Source organism: Paramisgurnus dabryanus, chromosome 11, assembly GCF_030506205.2.
Source record: "Paramisgurnus dabryanus chromosome 11, PD_genome_1.1, whole genome shotgun sequence".
NCBI lineage: Eukaryota > Metazoa > Chordata > Actinopteri > Cypriniformes > Cobitidae > Paramisgurnus > Paramisgurnus dabryanus.
Window position 1 is genome coordinate 40,115,515 of NC_133347.1, and position 14,557 is coordinate 40,130,071.

At 36.4% G+C, this 14,557-nt stretch overlaps 2 long non-coding RNA genes across 2 annotated transcripts in view; one reads left to right on the forward strand and one right to left on the reverse strand.

The window, feature by feature from the left end:
• The window catches only part of LOC135765263 (uncharacterized), a 612,169-nt gene that overhangs the window by 461,602 nt on the left and 136,010 nt on the right, over positions 1-14,557 (forward strand). The window lies entirely within an intron of this gene.
• Positions 3,116-4,209, reverse strand: LOC135765268 (uncharacterized). Its single transcript, XR_010540596.2, has 2 exons — positions 4,014-4,209; positions 3,116-3,617 (listed from the first exon to the last, which is right to left on the reverse strand). It is a non-coding gene; the product is annotated as an uncharacterized lncRNA (long non-coding RNA).

A 14,557-nucleotide genomic window follows, 5' to 3' on the forward strand; every position in this document is an offset into this window, starting at 1 on the left:
TTCAGATCTCCGCCTTTAAACGATGCCTAATAAATGTCACAGACATATAAAAGAGCACTTGTCAATGTTTAAACACAATTTCGAGCAGCAAGAATGGCTTATATTTCCAAAAACCTGCAGCAATCAGACAAGCAAAAGTGCGTACGTCTGCTCAGACCCTGACGTGGCGCTAAGCACTTTTCCACGTCAAAGACAGTTTTTATAAATATGGACTTTGCCGTGGATTTTTGTGTACGCACACTTTACAATCAAATCTGTGCGTACGCACGCTTTATAAATGAGGCCCCAGCTGTTAACCTCACTTGCTAGTGGCTTAGCAGCCAGTTAGCATGTGTTTAACATTCTCATAGATGATCCTGTTTGCATTTTCTGATTTGTGATTGCTCGTAATGCATTTTTGTTTATATAGAACACAAATTCTAGTTGTTTGTTGTACTATATGTACACATAGGCTAATGAAGTTAATTTCTTAAAACACTTGACTGTTTCCACTGTAAGTGTTAGACAAAACATTTAAGTGAGAGGTTGTTGAAGCTACATATTCTAGACAAGTTGTCTTGTGTTAATGGAATAACTGTTTCTCTTGAAATTGTCTACCAGTTTCAAGTTGTATGTGTTTCTATATTGAAAAGATTTGTCTCCTAAGTGGTGAACTCTGCTATTCCTTGTATAGCTGCAGTCAGACCCTAAAGAGGAGCACAAAAATGCCATGTGGCTACATTGTGTTATATAATTGCATTAATGAAAATGTTTTACCTCACAACAGGATCCAGTAGCACTTTTACCATGCTTCATAACTAAAAATACGGATGTGAGAAGATTTATAGAGCCAGATCACAATCTCATACTTATAATATCAAACTGGCTCCCTGTTTTAACAACAGAACCAAATCACATAGCAAACACAATTTGCCTCACTTTAGTCATTTTCAAAATCTGATTTTAAGCATCTGTTTGGTTTCTTTTCAAAAAGTTTGATTAGTTTTATGTCTCAAGTATTGACATCTTGATAAAGAGTTATTTTTCATGTTTAATAATTTCATTAATTTTGCTATTATTTTTACATTTAATTTGCTTTTTATGTAAGACATTTAAAACTATCATGTTCTTTGTTTTTATTTTGTTCATTTCATTTATGGTTACACTGGAAAATTAAGATCTTTAAATATCATGTGGTTACACTGAATATATTGTTGTTATTGCTTCTTATGACAAAGTGGTTTGTTAAAACTAACATTTGCTAAGTTTAAAAAGAAGCATTTAATTTACATGTTTCTAAAACCAATGCAAGAGTTTTTATTAGTTTTTCTTTTATTCTCACCTTGACCATGTTTTAATGTATTTGACAGGGATTTAAGGCTGAAGACCAATCTGACCATTTAAAACTTGAGTAACAAATGCCATATGCTTTGCTGTTTGTTGTGCCATTTGCTTAAATCACAGGATTCCTGCTGTTTTACATCTTGGGTGTTGCCTCAAAGAGAAGGACAAAAGTGAAGTCCCCCTTCAGGGCCTGTTCTTGTGAAAGTGTGAAGTATCGATGGAAATCTGCATAACTATGAAAGGTGCAATTCTATTCGATGAAGCCTTTCATGCAGGGCTGTAAGGAGAAGGATGTCTTCAAGACTCATCAGCAACAAGTTTGGACAATATGTCTGAAGATGACAACTGCACACAACTGAAAGCATAATCTTATGAACTATGTCACCATGGGTCTTCTTACGTGTGGCCCACGGTGCCAAGGGCGGATTTGTAGGATTAAAAATATAGGGATTGGTAATATTAAAAATATAGGAATTTATTACTTCGTCACAACTTGTCACAACCCCCATTTCCATACTGTACCATCTGCATTCCTGTGCTTACAAAGACTATTGTTACAGCTGTTTGTTCAATAGAGTGGGGGTTAAAGGTGTGGTCTTCTGATTGGTCAGTTTGAATGTATGATGTTACACTCAAAAAAAACGATTCCTGGCAATATTTACTTTTAAGTATTTGGATCATTTAGATTTTATTTAAATACTCGTTTTTTAAAATATATGTAATCCGATTTATTAGAATATATATAAATCTGTTCAATTTAAAAACTATTAGATTTAATCAGTTAAAATGTATGAATATGAATTAAATAAATCTAGCCGTGAAACAAACCGGATAAATTCTATGAGATTGATTTACATACAAGTGTCAGGAAACTGACTTTAGTAGAAGCGGAAATGACGTCTATTCACACTCCAGTCAGGAGGTGGCGCCAAAATCAAAAACAGACGCTACAGCACATGGACTTCGCCATTTTGCATTGGACTGGATCGTCATCTCACTAGTTTACGATCGCCAAATTGTAGGTGAGTAAAGTTAACAAGTTTGATGTGATTATCTAAAATATAATTGTTTGTTGTTTAATTACATGTGTGACGCGTTGCATGTTTCAGATGAAAATACACCTCACTACACAGATGGTCTGTTGGAATGTAAGTTACCCTGCAGGGTCTGTTGCTTTTATTGGTTATTTTTTGTGGTTTAATGTTTGAAACCTAAGAAATAAATAAAGTCATAGGCTACTGGAGACTTATCAGAATAAAATAATCATATAATCTCTGTAACTTTATTAACAAAAGAATGTTACAATTATACTATGTTGTTGAGTGCATTGTGTGTCTAACTAAAACTTTTTTTTTTTACAGATACAGCATCATTTCATCGTCTATATGGTGGGACAACCTGCTAGACAGGGTACACACTAAAAAATGCTGGGTTAAAAATAACCCAACCTGGGTTGTTTTATAACCCAACCACTGGGTCACTATTGCACCAGACCAACAGTAGTTAATTTGACCCAGCAAGATGGGTTGCTCATCTGTAACCCAACAGATGAGTTAAATATTCTACCCAAACACTGGGTCAAATTAATTACAATTATGGGTTGATTCAACTACATATTAAGCTTGGTAAAATTAATCCATATGCCAGATTAAGTCTACCAAATTACAGTACAATTTAGGAAAATAAATTCCAATACACTACCCATATAAAACTGTGAATCTACAAACCTATAACCGAATACATGCTAGATTTATGCATATATTATGCAATAAACACTAAAATACAAAAACAATTGAATCTTTGAAAACATTTATTACATTAATATTGACAATATAGTGAAACTGGCGCAGTTCACTAAGGGTTGAAAATATTCATTGCAAAACAACAATTTCAATTTAACTAACATTCAGCAGGCCAACAGTCAGCAGCTCTATAGTGAACAATTAATTCCACATACTAAATGCTGCTTTTAAGAGCCACTAGCTCTACTTGCAAGCAAGTATTCTAGTTTGAATAAACTTAACGATTTTAGACTCCCCTCCTGGGATTTCATATATAACAGTCTGTATGAATTCCCAAACATGTTCACACTGCTTTGGGTATTTAATATCAAAGACAAAGAATGCCTTAAAGCAGACATCAATGGCCTGAAGCAGTGTTTCTTGTTCCAGGGCCTGTCCAGCTATTATGACGAAGGCCTGAAATGCACTCTGATCATTTCCCAGTGTCAGGATGTGGGGGTATGGCTTGGATTCCTTGGCCTCATGAAGGTACTCCACCATGTTTATTCCAGGCTAAAAAAGAAAATACAAGAGATCAAGACTGTGAGTGAGTAAGGACCAAATGTCTAGCAACTACTACAGTAGAATTAAAATAAAGAAATTGTGATGACCATTTTCCTTGTCTTCACTAGAGAAATGTCTAAAAAGTCTAGTTAGCTGTACAATTTGGAAAAGATTAAGTGCATTTCTAATTAAAAAAGTTGAACTGTAATAGTCTACATTTCAATGCACATAACAAAATATTCCAAACCTTTTTTTGACTAAGTCTTAGAGCATATTCAAAAAAGGATTCAGATCTCAATCAACCTAAAAAGTCATAAATTGATTGATGATCTAACATTACAATAAACATGTTAAGAAAATGCGTGCGGCCCACCTATCTGACCATACTATCTGGCCGATACTTACAGGCTTATGGTCAATGAAGGCCAAGCTGCCTTCCTGAATGGTGTGGCGAACTACTTTCACACCACGGCCCCGGCCAACTTTGTAAGTCGTCGGTGGAAGCAAGGCTGGCAGCTGCCTCAGGGCGAGTTCCCCAACACCATCTGTAGGAAGACATAGAGGTCTCAATACAATGTAAAATAGCATACAAGTGATTTCACAATAAATGAATAAAATAAAATTTAGGAATTTATTACTTCGTCACAACTTGTCACAACCCCCATTTCCATACTGTACCATCTGCATTCCTGTGCTTACAAAGACTATTGTTACAGCTGTTTGTTCAATAGAGTGGGGGTTAAAGGTGTGGTCTTCTGATTGGTCAGTTTGAATGTATGATGTTACACTCAAAAAAAACGATTCCTGGCAATATTTACTTTTAAGTATTTGGATCATTTAGATTTTATTTAAATACTCGTTTTTTAAAATATATGTAATCCGATTTATTAGAATATATATAAATCTGTTCAATTTAAAAACTATTAGATTTAATCAGTTAAAATGTATGAATATGAATTAAATAAATCTAGCCGTGAAACAAACTGGATAAATTCTATGAGATTGATTTACATACAAGTGTCAGGAAACTGACTTTAGTAGAAGCGGAAATGACGTCTATTCACACTCCAGTCAGGAGGTGGCGCCAAAATCAAAAACAGACGCTACAGCACATGGACTTCGCCATTTTGCATTGGACTGGATCGTCATCTCACTAGTTTACGATCGCCAAATTGTAGGTGAGTAAAGTTAACAAGTTTGATGTGATTATCTAAAATATAATTGTTTGTTGTTTAATTACATGTGTGACGCGTTGCATGTTTCAGATGAAAATACACCTCACTACACAGATGGTCTGTTGGAATGTAAGTTACCCTGCAGGGTCTGTTGCTTTTATTGGTTATTTTTTGTGGTTTAATGTTTGAAACCTAAGAAATAAATAAAGTCATAGGCTACTGGAGACTTATCAGAATAAAATAATCATATAATCTCTGTAACTTTATTAACAAAAGAATGTTACAATTATACTATGTTGTTGAGTGCATTGTGTGTCTAACTAAAACTTTTTTTTTTACAGATACAGCATCATTTCATCGTCTATATGGTGGGACAACCTGCTAGACAGGGTATGCTACAAAGATATTGATTTCTGATGCAAAGCTGGATTTTCATCATTGCAGTGTCACATGATCATTTAGAAATCATTTTAATATGATGATTTATTGTCAATATTGGAAACAGGTGGTTTTTTTTCCAATAAATGCAGTCATGATAAGCATAAGAGACTTTTTTTCCAAACATTTCACCGGTAGTGTACACACATACTGGGACACAATATTTCTGAAACAGAAAAATACATACTCTTCGTCTCACAAAATCTTTATCTGTCTCTATAAAAACTAGATAGAAAAGTTCGTCGGAACAAACTTTATGTTGGCTTGAGAAAGCCTAGTCTGAGAGTAGAGTTTGACAACTTAGCATGAAGCTATCATGATTTAAGATAAAGCTAGCATGATTTAACATGAAGCGAACATGATTTAGCATGAAGCTAGCATGATTAAGCATGAAGCTAGCATGAAGCTAGCATAATTTAACATGAGGCTAGCATGATGATAGCATGATTAGCATAAAGCTAGCATGATGCTAACATGATTAGCATGAAGCTAGCATGATGCTAGCATGATTAGCATGATGCTAGCATGATTAGCATGAAGCTAGCATGATGCTAGCATGATTAGCATGATGCTAACATGATTAGCATGAAGCTAGCATGATTAGCATGAAGCTAACATGATTAGCATGAAGCTAGCATGATTAGCATGAAGCTAACATGATGTTAGCATGATTAGCATGAAGCTAGTATGATTATCATGAAGCTAGCATGAAGTTAGCATGAAGCTAGCATGATGATAGCATGTTTAGCATGAAGCTAGCATGAAGTGTTGGACTTTAAGGCGTCCATTTGCATGTTCATAATTTAGAGGAAAGGCAAAAGATACAAATATCTAAGTTCAAATATTTATTGATCAGATTGAAAAAGTTTAACAGCGCTGGGTCCTCTCAAGTAGCGAACAACCAGCTCAGGAAGTAACATGCTTATTTATAAAATATGTGACGTCGATCTTTCTTCAGAAAATCTCCACCCACAAAGGCCGTTCCCCTCGTCCATCTGACTCCATCACCACACCCAATTTTAGCCTGTAGGCAAAGATGGACACACATAGACAAAGAAAAACAAACTGTTCTCCTCTCATCCCTGGGAGCCCTGCAGTTCCTCTCCAGTACTCCTCCACTTTGAATAGCATGTTATAATGCTTTCTTAAAAACAAATCATTAATAAAACATTCATTTATAAAAAACATAAGCTGTAAGATGAAAGTGATTATTATGTAAAACATATTTCAATATCATGACATCATTTCATTATTTGTAAAATTGGTTATATGAATAAGGCACACATTAACTTCTTTAGATAGATAAACACATATTAAATCTTTTACTGCAATACTACTTCTAAGCAAACACTTTAATCATTGTTAAAAACCATCTGTTAGGAAAGAAAACACACACACACACACACACACACACACACACACACACACACACACACACACACACACACACACACACACACATACATACACACAGGAGATTCTGTTCTTCAAGGTTGAGCTGCCCTGCCCCCATTAAGTTATTCTATATGCAACCTTCATTTCATTGGTTAATACAAATTTATCAAAGACAACATCTTATATTTATTACATCAATTATTCAATGATTAATACTGATTAAGTAAGAAATACATAGCATATTTTATCCTGTGAATATTAAAGCATTAGTTAATAACATCATTAAATACTTTTCCCCCTCAGACCTCTCTCTTATCTTGATCCATGCCAGGCGTAAATTCCTCATGCTATTTCTCCTTGAAGCTTCTTACACACACACAAAAGCTGGTAACTTTCCACTCTCAAACACAAACACCTCATTTCTACATAATAGCTCAGTGCATATATAAAACACACAATGTTTATAGAATAAAATGATTAATTAAAGAAATATAACATGGAACAAAATCAATTTCCACAGTCCTTGTTTGGACATCTTTGTAACTTTAACACTTTTAGCAATTAGCAAGATTAATAAAACAACATAAAAATCCCACAATTCCCTCTCTTGACCTCTGAAAGAGGTCACACATTTTCTTCCTCCTCCTCATCCAGGTTCTGTAGGCCTAATAGCGGCATGCTGTATTTGGGTGGATTTTCTTTTTTCTCTATTGCAGACACTATCAGTCTGTTACACAGGGATCTCCATTGTTTATGCCAAATATTATGGTGACTATAATTGCAGTTATAACTCCTACGGCCCACAGAACCTTCCAATTTGCATATAGCTTCATCTCTGTGGAAAAAATACACTTATGCCTATTGGCTAAATTCAAAAAACACTCTTAAACTTAATACTTGATAAAAAGTAGGAGTATAGTGAAAGAAATAAAACGATAATACTTATACAAAATTGAAAGGAAGTAACACGATCATAATAGTAAAAACTAAAACTTAGATGACATTCACAATGAATAAACCGTAATTGTGATGTTCAGATCCCTGAACACTTCTGTCAGGATTCCCAGCACTTTGTGGAAATCCAATTTATCCAGGCCACACCCCAGCCGGGGAGTGGATACACTTGTTATGTTTTCTTTCTCACACCACTCTCTCATACATCTGAGGCTGTAGGTAAAACTCTCATATGTTGGTAAATCAGTACAATTTTGTTTTATTATTAAATGAAAAATCAATCTGCCGTCGTCCTCATGGGTAACTGCACATTCACCTGTGTGTTTGTTCTGTCTAACAACCTTTTGTGTGCCGTACTTCGCTTTGAATTGTACGGCTATACCTGCTCCGTAGGCACAATCTGTGCTCACACAGTGTGCTAGGGGTTCTGTTGCTGGGCTAGAAAAAATGTCACCTTTTTTATGCACAATGTTACAGTGTGTTTGTTGACTTTGTTGTTGGTGTTGTGTGAGTGTTACCACTGATGTGTTACCACTGATGTTTCACTTCCTGTTTGTCCTCTCTGTATTCCAGCTGATTCACTTTCACTTTCAACACTCTCCCTCTCTTGGACCTGAGTCCTCAGGTCCACACCTGTGTCTGTTAGAAACCCAATCATTATTTTTAACAGCTGGGTCGTCCTCACAATTTCGTTTTGTGGTAGCCTGGCAAGAAAAATGTTTAATCAGAGCAGTTAGTTTTTAGAAATAAACATCATCAGTTAGTGACAGGATAGGATCCTACACCAGGGCATTCCTCGGACCCGGAAACTGACGACCTGTAAGCAATTCAAAGGTTGTGAAACCAGAAATCCTGTTAACAGAAGAGCGAATAGACATTAATGCAATTGGTAATGCCTTAAGCCATGTTATTTTTGTCTGTGCACAGATTTGGTCAAGTCAAGTTGTAATGTCAAAGTCAGGTACATTATTTCATCTTTGCTCTAACATTGGGGTGATAAGCAGCCCCGAAACTATATTTCAATTCCAGTGCTTGTTTGTCAATTTTGTCAGATCTAACTTTGTCTTGGGAAACCATGGTTGGGGATATAAGTGGTTTATTAGGCAGTTGACAACAGCCACTTCATTAGGTACCTTCACAGCCTGTAATATGTGTCAGGCTTTGCTAGCATTTACTATAGGCCGGCCTTTCCTGGTTTCAAACCCACCTATCTGCCATATGGCAGTTCCATATATACTGCACCAATCACATATGCAGAGTCACTATAAACAATCACCCTCTCTTCACCAGTGTATTGCAAGGCTTTGATAACAGCTACCATTTCAGCTCTCTGTGCTGACCGTTTACCCTCCAATTTACCACTCACTCTAGTCACAAAATAATTTTCAACCTGTTCAACCACAGCAAAGCCTGCCGTCAATGTGTCATCTGCTGCTCTGAAACAACAACCATCTGTAAACAGTGTGATTAACGGTGGGGTAGTTGTCAGTGGTACCGCGAACAAACCATCTCTCAATTTATTTGCTTTTTCAGTCAATGGTATAACAATTATAATTAATTACAATAATAACAATTTGTATATCAGTCAATGGTATCCAATCATTTGGCTCACCCTCAGTGATTAGATCTGCCATGTGAACACCTTCATGCACATATATGATGTCTTGGCTGGCAATTTCCTTAAATACAAAGTTTGTTACAATAATCAGTTATTTTTCTATTCTCACAGCTTTTCTTGTTTACCTTCTATATTGTTCTATGGTGTTCTTTTTTCATTTTCAATTTATTTCTTTTATCTATTTTAATTTCCTTTCTGCCATAGCTGTTCTATGCCATATATATTTGCTTTTTAGCTCAGTACCATCAGTGGAATTCTGACGTCCTCTGTAGATACCAAATTCAATTATGCATTTCTTCCTGTCAGATTAATAGGAGTCTGATTTGATTTCAGAACAGGTAGTCACACCTAACAACAAAGTTCTTGATCAGCCTTTAAATTTGTCTAGCTGATTTTCTCATAAAGATTGTCTGTGTCCCTATAATAACAAGGTCTTTACTAAACATTGAACGGCTGTTTACTCTTTCCCCTTTTTCACTCAAAGGCTCGTATGAAGATGAAAAAGTTCAGTGTCCAGTGAAATATTGTCCAGTTTCTCTTGCCTCCAAGAACATTATTGTCTTTCTGAATCTTTCTGGATTCCACTCAGTCTTTTTGGTGTTTCATCCTTGTAATTGTCTCTGACCATATGCAGTGCCCCCTTCACCGCTTGAGTTCAAATATAGTCCCATTCAAATAGAATGTGCTTTCAGTCCAGTTTATGAGTTACTCCTCTCTTTGCAACTCCAACACTTTGATATCACACACAGTTTTTCATTGTCTGTTTCTTGCCAGCTTTTTAGTCACTTTCTTGAATGTCAAAGGATGAGAGCTTTCAGCCTTTCAAGGTTTAACTTAACCCATTGCAAAATATTGCCTTTCAATTTAAAATAAAATTTATCTTGTGACCACCTTCCATCATCAGATGAAGACTCCTCTTCATTTTGTTAAATCTTTTTGTCCTTCATACAATTTATCTGTGTCATTCACCTTTTAACAACTTTCTGTCCTTGTTTAATTGTTCATCTTTATTTCCACCTTTAATAACTTGGTCTCTACTCTTTTCTGTAATTTGTTGTTTTTTCTTTCAAAGCTTCGCTTCTGTCTTTCTGCTAGGTTTTGCTTAATCCCATTTATGGTTTTAACAGACTCATTATATCACAGACACACTACATTTTCACACAAATAAAATCTACATCTACATTTAATTCACCGCTATTGATTTGAAAAACAGGCTGTTGCATTGGGGCTTTGGCTTTCTCATAAGGAGGAGGTGTGTGCAAGGAGGGGTAGATCGATTTCACTGGGGGTGGAAGTGGAGGAGGAGCCGTAGGTGTCACACTTGAGTCTGGCTGACTGTTTCCTTGTTTAACTTCCTTTTGCTTTGCAGCTGCACCACTGCAAACTTCCCCTTTTCTATTTGATTTAATAGCCTGCATGGCAGCAGCAACCAGAGCTAATCTCGTCTGAATTCTCAACTCTTTCTCTAAGCTTGTCACATTTGGTCCTTTACCAAACCACTTTTTCCTTCTGCTTTTACAATCTTAATTTTGTTTACCAGTCTATGTTCCATGGCAAAAATAATAGGCGTGAGAGGAACTCTCTTTTCTCCTCTGCCTCCCAACAGGTTTCATCTCTCAACATGTTCCACGCTAATGCAACCTCTTTTTGTCTTTTCTATATATACAAAAGCATTTGGATCTGTTCGGACCATCCTAAGCCTCACAATCTTTTGCGATTACACATACACTGGTGGACACTCATACTCATGACATTCTTTCTGAAATTTAGCCATTTTCACACAATTTACAAGCATTCAGAATTTCAAAAAACCACAAAACGTCACTCTAATCTAGCAAAAGAATATATACACCAGTAGTTTTCAGGGGTTTCACCCGCGCGACTACTGACCCGTCTTTTTAGCGAAAGTTGAAAGCGATTAAATAATATCCGGATTAAAATTAGAATTTACGGAATTTGCATCCGAGGGACTTTAACCCACTTGGTACTTTATAATGTCTAATACATTAATGGACTCCAACCACAATTTACCTTTACGGGACTTTAACCCGAGGGCCTCAAACCCAAACTTATTACTTTATAATGTCTAGTACATTAAAGGCCTCTAACCCAAACTTATTACTTTATAATGTCTAATACATTAAGGGCCTCAAACCCAATTTTAATAAATCTCTTAATATCTATAAAAATAAAAGTTTTTCACTCTGATCAATTTACAAAAATGTAAATTTGTAATTCAGTTCGGATCTCCTTATCAACACAAGTAATTTGGTATATGTCCAATAGCAGAATTTGATATAACAGGTTTCTGCTTACCTTTATTTTAGAAGACCGGTCTTTTGTGTTGAAATGGAGCCCTCCCTTACTCTGGTTTCTTCAATGTGAAACCCTCCTTCCTCTCACTCTCTCCTTTCCCTCCACAAAACGTCGGCGGTCACCAATTGTTGGACTTTAAGGCGTCCATTTGCATGTTCATAATTTAGAGGAAAGGCAAAAGATACAAATATCTAAGTTCAAATATTTATTGATCAGATTGAAAAAGTTTAACAGCGCTGGGTCCTCTCAAGTAGCGAACAACCAGCTCAGGAAGTAACATGCTTATTTATAAAATATGTGACGTCGATCTTTCTTCAGAAAATCTCCACCCACAAAGGCCGTTCCCCTCGTCCATCTGACTCCATCACCACACCCAATTTTAGCCTGTAGGCAAAGATGGACACACATAGACAAAGAAAAACAAACTGTTCTCCTCTCATCCCTGGGAGCCCTGCAGTTCCTCTCCAGTACTCCTCCACTTTGAATAGCATGTTATAATGCTTTCTTAAAAACAAATCATTAATAAAACATTCATTTATAAAAAACATAAGCTGTAAGATGAAAGTGATTATTATGTAAAACATATTTCAATATCATGACATAATTTCATTATTTGTAAAATTGGTTATATGAATAAGGCACACATTAACTTCTTTAGATAGATAACCACATATTAAATCTTTTACTGCAATACTACTTCTAAGCAAACACTTTAATCATTGTTAAAAACCATCTGTTAGGAAAGAAAACACACACACACACACACACACACACACACACACACACACACACACACACACATACATACACACAGGAGATTCTGTTCTTCAAGGTTGAGCTGCCCTGCCCCCATTAAGTTATTCTATATGCAACCTTCATTTCATTGGTTAATACAAATTTATCAAAGACAACATCTTATATTTATTACATCAATTATTCAATGATTAATACTGATTAAGTAAGAAATACATAGCATATTTTATCCTGTGAATATTAAAGCATTAGTTAATAACATCATTAAATACTTTTCCCCCTCAGACCTCTCTCTTATCTTGATCCATGCCAGGCGTAAATTCCTCATGCTATTTCTCCTTGAAGCTTCTTACACACACACAAAAGCTGGTAACTTTCCACTCTCAAACACAAACACCTCATTTCTACATAATAGCTCAGTGCATATATAAAACACACAATGTTTATAGAATAAAATGATTAATTAAAGAAATATAACATGGAACAAAATCAATTTCCACAGTCCTTGTTTGGACATCTTTGTAACTTTAACACTTTTAGCAATTAGCAAGATTAATAAAACAACATAAAAATCCCACAGAAGCTAGCATGATTAGCATGAAGCTAGCATGATGCTAGCATGATTAGCCTGAAGCTAGCATGATGTTAGCATGATTAGCCTGAAGCTAGCATGATGTTAGCATGATTAGCATGATGTTAGCATGATTAGCATGAAGCTAGCATGAAGCTAGCATGATTAGCATGAAGCTAACATGATGTTAGCATGAAGCTAGAATGATGTTAGCATGATTAGCATGAAGCTAGTATGATTAGCATGAAGCTAGCATGATGTTAGCATAATTAGCATGAAGCTAGCATGAAGCTAGCATGAAGTTAACATGATTAGCACGAAGCTAGCATGATGTTAGCATGATTAGCATGAAGTTAGCATGATGCTACCATGATTAGCATGAAGCTAGCATGAAGCTAGCATGATTAACATGAAGCTAGCATGATGCTAGCATGATTAGCAGGAAGTTAGCATGATGTTAGCATGATTAGCATGAAGCTAGCATGATGCTAGCATGATTAGCATGAAGCTAGCATGATGCTAGCATGATTAGCATGAAGCTAGCATGAAGCTAGCATGATTAGCATGAAGTTAGCATGAAGCTAGCATGATTAGCATGAAGTTAGCATGAAGCTAGCATGATTAGCATGAAGCTAGCATGATGCTAGCATGATTAGCATGAAGCTAGCATGATGTTAGCATGATTAGCATGAAGCTAGCATGAAGTTAGCATGATTAGCATGAAGCTAGCATGAAGTTAGCATGATTAGCATGAAGCTAGCATGATGTTAGCATGATTAGCATGAAGCTAGGATGAAGCTAGCATGATTAGCAAGAAGCTAGCATGAAGCTAACATTTATTGCGTTGCTAGGGTACTAAGTTTGGTTGCTAGGGAGAAAATTGGCATCCCATAATGATCACCCTTCAAGCCACAAGTTAAACGGTCCAACCCCCGTGTCTCTACAATGTTCTGATGCGGAGATATAAGGCTTTGTTTATTCCGTTGCTAGGGTACTAAGTTTGGTTGCTAGGGAGAAAATTGGCATCCCATAATGATCACCCTTCAAGCCACAAGTAAAACGGTCCAACCCCCGTGTCTCTATGATGTTCTGAAGCGGAGATATAAGGCTTTGTTTATTCCGTTGCTAGGGTACTAAGTTTGGTTGCTAGGGAAAAAATTGGCATCCCATAATGATTACACTTCAAGCCACAAGTAAAACGGTCCAACCCCTGTGTCTCTACGATGTTCAGATCCAGAGATATAAGGCTTTGTTTATTATGTTGCTAGGGTCTTCATATTTTGTTGCTAGGGGCGTGGCTTAATACCTCAATAAGAATCCTAAGAGACTGATTGGATGCCTGAGTAAAATGAGCCCACCCCTATGTCTCTATGACACTCTGGTGCAAAGATATCCATCTGGGCTTTTTATAATGGTAGTCTATGGGAGATGTTGCTAGGGTACCCAAAATTGTTGCTAGGGGCGTGGCTTAATATCTCTGGGGTGATCCTAAGAGACTGATTGGATGCTTGAGTAAAATGAGCCCACCCCCATGTCTCTAAGACACTCTAAAGTGAAGATATTCCATCTGGGACGCTTTTTTTCCCTTTTATGGGCATATTTCCTACCCCATTATAAGTCAATGGGAAAATTTGGGGGCCTCTTACACCCCAGGGGTACAGCTTACACCCCATTGTGAGGTATGTTCTTACACAGCCTGTCAGCCTCCTTAAATGTGGTAAGCCACAAG